At 34.4% G+C, this 8591-nt stretch overlaps 1 protein-coding gene across 1 annotated transcript in view; it reads right to left on the bottom strand.

The window, feature by feature from the left end:
• The window catches only part of LOC145661033 (uncharacterized), a 325868-nt gene extending 317574 nt beyond the window's left edge, over window positions 1-8294 (bottom strand). Inside the window, exon 1 of the mRNA XM_081726478.1 lies at window positions 7708-8294. The gene's annotated coding sequence lies outside the window, so the exon portion shown is untranslated. The remainder of the gene's footprint in view (window positions 1-7707) is intronic.
• Window positions 8295-8591: the final 297 nt, after the last annotated feature.

Consider the following 8591-nt stretch of genomic DNA (forward strand, 5'->3'; position numbering starts at 1 on the left):
TATCTATCTATATATATATATATATATATATACCAACAAATTTATTACAATTCAAAATTATTCGACATTCAACTAAAATAACAGGGCATAAATGAGGAATGGAACAATAATTGCTAACAGAAAAATATAATAATTTGAATAAAATATTGTATTATTAAGAATATAAAAAGTAATGTGCTATTTTTTTTTTTTTTTTTTTTACAGAAATTAGGTTTTATTAGTTTTTATTTATACGTCCCCCTCCCCTAGGATCTACCGTTAAAGTGAAATTACAAAAATGTTTCCAGATCCGAACCTCATGTATCTTAAAAATTTGATTGAAAAATGAAATGAAATCTTTGAGTTTTACGTCCCACGGTTATGCCGGTTAGGCTAAAGGAGACGGTGATAATGAGAGATGAGTGAAATGGTGGAATGAAGAAAGTGGGAGGAAACGGGAGAACCCCGAGAAAACCCACGAGCACGGTGTTTGTCCAAAAAATTTGATTGAGATCGGTGGGATAGTTCAAAAATTATGTATATCCCCTCCCTCTTGTTGCGGGCGAAAGTGTCACCGTTCATATCAGCGACCCCAAAAAATGTGGATTCAGTACTAATATCGGTCATTTTCGATCATTTTTAAATATCTCTTCCTCTCCCTCCCCCAAGTTGCGGGGTTGATTTTGAATTTAAACCGGATCGAAAATAAGACTGTTCATCTAAGCGACCCAGAAAACTATAAATTCGACACTCATGGTGGCCATTTTCGATCATTTTTATATATCTCTTTCTCTCTCTCTCCCAAGTGGCGACCCTGATTTTGGATTTAAACCGGATCGGAAATGTCATTGTTCATCTGAATGGTCCTGAAAACTATTGATTAGATACTAATATTGGTCATTTTCGATCATTATTATATATAGCTCCCCCTCCACCGTGCTGCGGCACATGGTATCAGAATTGTCACTGTTAATCTCAGGTACTCCTAAAACTATGGATTCGACACTACTATTAGTCATTTTCTATCATTTTTAAATGTTTATCCCCCTCCTCTCCCCAATTATCAGGGCTGAACTTGGATTGAAACAGCATCAGAAGTGTCACTATTTCTCTCATCGATAGCGAAAACTATGGATTCAGCACTAATATCGGTCATTTTTGATCATTTTTAAATTTCTCCCCCCCCCCCTCCCCTAGTTACATCGTCAAAATGTAACCTAATCGTCAGCCTAAAGTAATCCTGGCTCCTAAACTCATGTGTGTTGAAAATTTGATTGAGATCGGTTGGGTGGCTTGAGAGTGATGAAGTCACAAAGGAAGTCATTTTTATTTTAATTTCTTTTACATATATCTCCCCCTACCCTCCCCTAGGTTGGCTCGTCAAAGTGAAACGATAAAAAACACCCAAGGGCCGACCCTCATATATGTTGAAAATTTGATCGAGATTGATTGGGTGGTTCAAAAGTTATTAGGTTTTATTAGTTTTTATTCATACATCCCCCTCCCCTAGGATCTGCCGTTAAAGTGAAATTACAAAAATGTTTCCAGATCCGAGCCTCATGTATCTTGAAAATTTGATTGAGATCGGTGGGATAGTTCAAGAGTTATAAAGTTACAAAAATAGTAACTTTCAGTGTTATATAAATTGATTTTTATATATCTTCCCCTCCTCTCCTACGTTGCTCCGTCAAACTTATATCATAAAAACGATCCCAGGCCTGAACCTCATCTATGTTGAAAATTTGATCAAGATCGGTCTAGTGGTTCAGGAGTTAAATTTAATTTATTTTTATACCCCCTCCCCACCCGCTCAGTTCTACCTTCAAAGTGAATAGCCTAAAACCAGCCCAGCCTCGAACCTCGTCCATGTTACAAATTTGATCGAGATCAGTCGGGCGGTTCAAGAGATTTAGAGTCGCAAACATAGTAATTTTCAATTTTAAAAATATGGATTATAAACCAAGGACAAGACAGAAAATAATGAGCTATTTAATTGTTGTTTGAAAGGAGGGAAAAGAAAGACTAGCAGTTACATCCTTGCGCATATTAATACAATACTTAAAGAAACAAACTTAGGACTTCGCGCTTAACAAATCTACGAATTTGGGTTTGTTTTAGGACCGTCATTTCTAAAACTCTTCTAATGTCTACCAAGCATTTCTGATCCGGTGTTAGTAAAGTCATTATTATTATTATTATTATTATTATTATTATTATTATTATTATTATTATTATTAGTAGTAGTAGTAGTAGTAGTAGTAGTAATAGTAATAGTAGTAGTAGTAGTAGTAGTAGAGATGCAAAAAAGCCGGCTTTTCTGAATCGATGGTTTTTTGCACATAAAAAGCCGGCCTTTTTGGAAAAAAAAAAGAGAATTTTGGAAATTTTGGCTTTCTTCATTTTCATGATTTTTCTGTTTAAATAGCTTTCTTATAGTATACTCTAAAGTTAAATAAGATTCCATGACCTAAATACCATATTTCGCTCTGGAATTCACCATTATGTTTTATGGAGCACATGGTTTATGAATTAAAGTAAACATAAAGTACGCAGTATTTGAGGACAATTTTAGAAGCGTTTTAACTGTATTTTAACTTCTGAATTATCGACATTTTTTTCTTCTCTAGATCATTTCTTTTTAGTCATCCGTGTTTCACTTCTTAGAGCTCAGTACTCTAGCTTCTAGCACATAATTAAACTTATGTTTTTCAATACGCATCAGAGCATACGTTTTTCAATATATCTGTCAGAGCGTACTTCCACATTTCCGTTATACTGTAGCTGTGCAATGATTTAACAATAATATTCCGGACACAACCTTGAATACCATTTGATAGAAATAATCAGTATCGGATTTAGAAAAATATTTGGGAGGGGTTTTTCTGAATAATGTTTGTTTTTTCTAAAAATTCGTAACTTTTATTTAAAAGGAGCTTAAGTTTATGAGTACAGGCATAACAAATATTTCGTTTCGTTTGTATATTCAGCTATAATCTTCCAGATACAACCTTGAAGACCATTTTATACTGATGATCAGTGGCGGATTTAGAAAAGTATTTTGGGAGGGGCTTTTCTTATTAATACTTAGTTTTTCTAATAATTCCTAATTTTTTATTTGAGGACAGCTTGAAGTTTATGAGTAAACGCAAAACTAATATTAGTTTGTTTTAGAAATTCCGTAATTTCGGGGTAGAGGCTTCAATCCGAAAGACATCCCCACCCTAACCCTCTTCGCAAATCCATCACTGCTGGTAATTATAAATAGTAATAACAAAGAGTTAAAAACGATTAGAAAGGAAGTCATCCAGGACTCACAGTACATACGCACTATCTCTAGATTCGCAGATGAAATTAAGAAAAACTTTTGTCAAAATGTTCGAATGCGGGGTTGAATCCCGGACTTCACGATAGAAGCGCGACTGCTAACCACTTACTCATGCTTGTTGTGCAGTTGTGCGTAACTTAAATGTATTCTCTCTCTTTTGTTCTCTATGGCCACAAAAGCTCTTCATTGACTTCTGTCCTTATCTAATTCAATCCAGTTTCTACTCTGTATTCCTATTTCTGCTAGATCCATCTTAATATTGTCCTCACATCTGGGCCTATGTTTTCCTAATGGTCGTTTCCCGATTGGATTTCCAGCTAAAACTTTGAAAGCGTTCTTCCTTTCTTTCATTCTGGCTACATGGCCTGCGCATCTGAGCCTGCTAGATTTGATGACTAACGATGTTTGGTAAACCGTATAAATTATGTAGTTCCTCCTTATGAAGTTTCCGCCATTCCCCATTCCCGTTCTTCTTGGGTTCAAATATTCGTCTAAGAATTTTATTCTCAAATAATTTCAGCCTGCGTTCTTCCCTCAAGCGTAAGCGACCATGTTTCACAACCATAACGTATTACAGACGTAATTGTCATTTTATATATTTTAAGCATTAAATTCCTTGACAGAATTCGCGACGACAAAATATTTTGAACTGAATAATAACAAGAAATTCCTGATTTCAGTCAACTTTTAATATCTTTGTGGATATAATTTTGGTCTGGTAATACTGATTCAAGATATTTGAAAGTATCCACTGTGTCGAAAGTATTAATTGATATTTTAACGCATTCATAATTTGCCGTATTACTATCCTTGTGAACTTCCTTATATTTAGATTTCTCTGCATTTACTCACGTCCCTGCAAGCGTTTAATAAGGCCTCTGCATTTCTTTCGATTGTTCTCCTATCAGATTTACATCATCAGCATACACCATAACCTGGTGAATACCATTCAACTCTAGGCCCTGGTTCCTATCTTTGATTTTTCTTATAGCGTACTCTGGAACAAAGCTCAATAATAACGGCGATAACGCATATCCTTGTTTCAGGCTAATCTCGACGTGGAAGCTCGTATTTTTCTACTCTGACTTTACTCTGGGATTCATTTAAACACTTAATAAATCTAGCTTTTTCGGTATTCCAAATTCTGCAGGAATGTTGTACAATGTTTCCCTCCTAACCGAGTTGTAAACCTTTCTAAAATCAATAAACAGTTGATGTAGTGGGTAATATATTCCCATTTGTTTTCGAGTATTTGTCGAATGGTAAATATCTGGTCGATTTCGACTAAATCCACACTGATAATTTCCAATAATTTCATCTGCGTATGGGGACAATTTTATTAATAGAATGTTAAGAGAAATGCCTCGATAATTATTACAATCAATTTTGTCGTCTTTCTTGTGAATTGGAACAGTGATTTATTCTTCCACTCTTTTTAAATTTATTCCATAATTTTTCTTTTTCTTTTTCTTTCTTTCTTTTTTTTTTTGTTAAAAAATGTTTCGCAACGATATGTTAAATTTTCTTGTTAAAAATTCAGAAACCTTCAGGACTGAGTAAACCGTGATTGTGGTTATATATTCTACAGCCTAGGAAACCATACGCTCATATGAACCGTCTATTACGTATGTGATCCATGAACGAAAATTCGATACTTTCGCGATTCTGAACAAGCTTAAGGAACAGTCAGTGCATTACAGAATTTGGAGCTTTACCCATTTTGCAGATCCGAATTATTACTTACAGATTATTACGTATGTGATCAATCAGTGAAAAATTTGTTCGAAATATTCATACAATATATATGAAAGTTAAAACTTAACTAAAACATTTCAAGAATGTACAGAACCACCCGAAACGAAGCTCTTGATGTGCAGATTTCTCTCATGTTTTTCTTTATTTTGCTTCAAAAAGAGGGTGTGTGATATTCTGAAATAAAAATACTACATACAATTTTGCTAGTTATTTGTGTATCATTTTTTAAAGTACTCATTATATATAAGAGGTTAAAGTATTATTACATATATTGGTTAATCCTTTGGAATTCATAATGTAAATATGTTAAGAATTAAAAATAATCTTTTTTAAATTCATGGTTTATTTTCGAGGTTTCATATTATCTGCATCAACCACTAATTAAATGTTTTTTTTTTTTTTTTGTTGTTGTTGTTGTTGTAGAGAAGCGAAACAAAGTGTGCTTTATCAGTTTAAAGCAAAATTTAAAAAAAAAAAAAAAAAAGCCCAAAATTTCCCAAGCAAAAAAGCGAAGCAGAAAGAACCGTTTCCCCTCCAAAAAAGCTGTTTTTTTTTCGAGCCCTTGCATCTCTAAGTAGTAGTAGTAGTAGTAGTAGTAGTAGTAGTAGTATTTTGAGCCCGGAAACTCAATATGTGGTTATGGAGAGGTTTCGTCCTAATAAGATTTTGGTTTGCAAGGTTATGGACACGCGTGACCTTGATCGGCGAGATTTTAGTCACGTGAGATTTTGGCCCGCTAAATTTTGGGCTGCGCTATTGAGGCCGCGAGATTTTGTATTGTTTATATATTTAGCTTTGCTTGTGGATTTCTTTTCTTAATTAACTGTTCAATGTTTTATATGCTATTTTTCTTCTTTCAATGAACTTTCGTTCTCATGTTTTTACATTCCTTATTTTCCTTTTTTTTGTCTATAAATCAGAGTTCTTAGTTCTGGTCCCGTGACGATATTATATCATTATTTGACTTTCGCGAAGTTCGAACCGCTTCCAGAACTTCTTGCTTCTACGTCTTCTCAAACTAAATACATCCAAACCACAGACGAGAACAGATTAATTTCCTAGAGAGATACAAGCAGGGACAGATTTTTCTTTGGGGGGGGGGAGGGTGAGTAACTACTTTGTTTTGTACAGAAAAGCATAGTTTTATATTGCTTGACACACATTACATGTATTTGGATAGTCTGGGGCAAAGTCACCTCTATGTTTTGCAAAAGAAGCGGGCAACATTGCCCAGCAGCATAAAAGAGATTCACGGTCTATATTCGCATATTAGTATACACTTTATTAAAAAGCATGTTTTCTAATTCTCAGGGGAGTAATTGCTCCCTTACTATCCAAATGACGCCCCCACTCTGTCGTTAGTGTTCCGGAGAAATCTATATTTATTCACTGATCTTTAAATTTTTTAATATCTAAATTCTTGTCACCATTTTTTTTCTGGGTAATTAGTATTCAATTAGGCTCTACTTTAGGAAATACACGATATGATCTAAGGAAATGGCTCCAGATAGAATCTACGCGTTGCTTGAACTGTCTCGAAGCTTATCTTGTACTATTTTGTAATCCAGACCTATTTCCTTCTTTTGAGTGATTGAACCATATTATCGGCGAGTTCTGTCGCCAAAAGCTCAATTTTCTTCCCATTATTCCTTAGTGGTTTTCAACAGCTGGAACGCGAAACTATTTTTGATTAGTATTCCTAGGTGAGTGAGGCTTTCTATTTTACCAGAATCCTAACACCATCTCCGCCTCTTTCTGGTCCGCGAGTATTGAAAGATTGAAAACCATTAGTCTAAACCATATCAATCAATTACATTATTTCCTATCCTTTCCCCACAGACACTCATACACTACCATTAAAGTTACATAAAGTTACACATGAGCTCCTTTTCTATATATAGTTTCGTCTATGTTCCACAATTTTACTCTATTATCATTAAATACTCGTAAATTATTAGTTCCAAAACAAGAGATTCAAGAAACCCATACTGAAAGTGTATATATAGACAAGGGCGCCCATGTAGTTTCCAAGGGGGGTGGGGGATATAAGCAACGTTTCAAAAATAGTTTCAAATTTTGCTGTAACTAATGTAAAAATTCTATTTGATTTTCGATATTCTGAAGTACAATCTCCTCTATGGGGGCAAGCGCCCCACCTTGCCCCCCTGATGGGCGCCCTTGTATATAGAATAAATCAGTAGGTAGAATTAAAAATTAATTATATATGCGTAGTTAAGCAGTAATAATATGTTCCATTGTTAGCTATAGGAAAATTAATATAAAGATAGTATATGGTGAAAGAATTATGCCATTTCTCGGAAGAAAAATTAACAAAGTTGTGAGATTAGTGACATGGCATAATTCGTTTATTCTTAGCTTTAAAGCATACGAACTTCAATGCACACAAAAATCCAGGACATATTACTGCTTACCAACAGACTTAATTGTTTTTTCCTCATTCAATATAAATACTCTCAGCTGTGATCATTTAATTTCCTACTCAAGACAACCATAATTTTAAAGAGTTTATAGATGACATGAGATTTCTTTTATCATAGCTTAATATAATTTTATATACTTAAAATCAATAGCACAGTAAATTGAGTTTGACACTTTAATCATATAATAAAATAGTAATTCATACTTACCTTTTAAATTATTTTCTCTTAAAGTTTCCAATACAAATATATGAACCTGTTAAATATTTCGCACTGACGATATATCCTATGGCAATATTAGACAATAGCTAGAATTGTTTTTACACCAGTAAATAAAACAAAACAATCGTTGCCCTTGATTAGATGGAAGGTATAACACAAGTCACTGAATAATGTCTTTGTAAAAATTGTAAAGTAAAACCAAACATCACTTTTCTACGTAGAAAGACATGCGTTCTAACCACACTTTCTTCCGTGATTGAAAAAAAACTGAAGTTCAATATGTGAGAAATGAATTCAAAAAGAATAAGTCTCTAACTAATGTCTATTTTGAGACTGAATTGCGAGAGGTCATAGTACGATTAAAAGAAAAATATCACTTCACCATTTCTATTTAGGAAAAAGTGGCCACAAGATCACAGAACGGAATGGGTGTCTTCTGAAGTGTCCTTGAACTTGCAGAAGGCAGGTAGGAAGAAGCCGTTCGTCAAAAGCCGGTTTATACAGTAAGAGAACGTTTACCCGTCCACAGAGGGCCGGGGAAAACAGTGGAAATTCTTGACCGAAGCAGCTAACATTTATATAGCGACCCAGTTACCTGAGGGCCGTGCATTGTTGAAGGGGAAGGGAAGACAACTCGGCAAAAGAAGTAGATAGACGGCTGTGGAAGAAGTACTGTTTTAACATAGGAGGGATAAAGGAGAGGGAGCAGGCACCAACACATTTTCTTGTATATACTTTGTACACACAAGTGCATGTCATCAGTCATTAGCAATAATTTTGAAATAAACATACACGATACTCTTCTGGTGTCAATTGTATTTTGCTCTACTATCTTATTCAACATTGAACTCGATAAAAATGAATGTAGAAAG

The sequence above is a fragment of the Thermobia domestica genome, chromosome 1, assembly GCF_964235325.1.
Source record: "Thermobia domestica chromosome 1, izTheDome1.hap1.1, whole genome shotgun sequence".
NCBI classification, from domain to species: Eukaryota; Metazoa; Arthropoda; class Insecta; order Zygentoma; family Lepismatidae; genus Thermobia; species Thermobia domestica.